General features: G+C 69.2%; 1 protein-coding gene across 1 annotated transcript in view; it reads right to left on the bottom strand.

Moving 5' to 3' along the window:
* Positions 1-678, bottom strand: part of CAPN1 (calpain 1) — a 7,694-nt gene extending 7,016 nt beyond the window's left edge. The window contains exons 1-2 of the mRNA XM_041479687.1: positions 556-678; positions 76-201 (exon numbers count right to left, since the gene is read on the bottom strand). The gene's annotated coding sequence lies outside the window, so the exon portion shown is untranslated. The remainder of the gene's footprint in view (positions 1-75; positions 202-555) is intronic.
* Positions 679-743: the final 65 nt, after the last annotated feature.

The following is a 743-nucleotide window of genomic DNA, read 5'->3' as shown; positions in this document are numbered from 1 at the left end:
ACCCAGGGGTCCCCTCAGTTCCCTGTGCCCCCACCCCGACAGCACCAGCTCCCCTTGCCCCCCCTCCCCACGTACGTTTTTGGGGTGAAGTTGGCAGAATCGGCCTCTTTTCACCCCGTTTTGGGGTCCTGCAGCCCCGGCAGGAGCCGTGGGGCGAGGGCTGGGCCCGGCTGCAGCTCAGCTGCCCCTCCTGCCCCGCTGCTGGGGAAGAAACACCGGCCAAGAGTGAAAACCTCAGCGAAAACCACCCGAGTTCCAGGAAAAGCAGCGACACCCCCCCGTTCCCCCTCCCCGAGGCAGCTCCGACACCCCAAAATCCCCTTTTTTGGCTAAACCGCGGCTCGGGGGGCGCGGTGGGGGAGCCCCCCCCCAGCTCCCAGGCTGCGGGCACGGAGGGCAGCAGCTCCCGGGGACGCTTTTTGCCCGTTCCGCGGGGTTTTTGCCCCGTTCCGGAGTTGTGTAAGCGCCGGGAGCCCCCCGGGCGCGGGGTCCGGAGGCGCTCCCGCTGTGTCACCGCCTGTCCCCGGCTGTCACCTCCCGGGGCCCGCTCCGTACCTCTGCTGCCACCCGGGGCTCGCCGCTTTTTTTTTTTTTTGGGGGGGGGGGGGTGGAAGAAAACAGCGGCAAAAGCGAATTTCTCACCCCAAACCTCCTCGAGCAGGAAGGCGAGGCCGCCCCCGCCCCCCCCCAGCCCGAGACTCCTCCCTGCGCCGCTCCCTCCCTGCGGGGGGGGGAGGGCAAAG

This window comes from Pyrgilauda ruficollis, unplaced genomic scaffold (genome assembly GCF_017590135.1).
Source record: "Pyrgilauda ruficollis isolate IOZ18807 unplaced genomic scaffold, ASM1759013v1 scaffold498, whole genome shotgun sequence".
NCBI classification, from domain to species: domain Eukaryota; kingdom Metazoa; phylum Chordata; class Aves; order Passeriformes; family Passeridae; genus Pyrgilauda; species Pyrgilauda ruficollis.
This window is presented reverse-complemented; position numbering and strand designations above follow the sequence as displayed.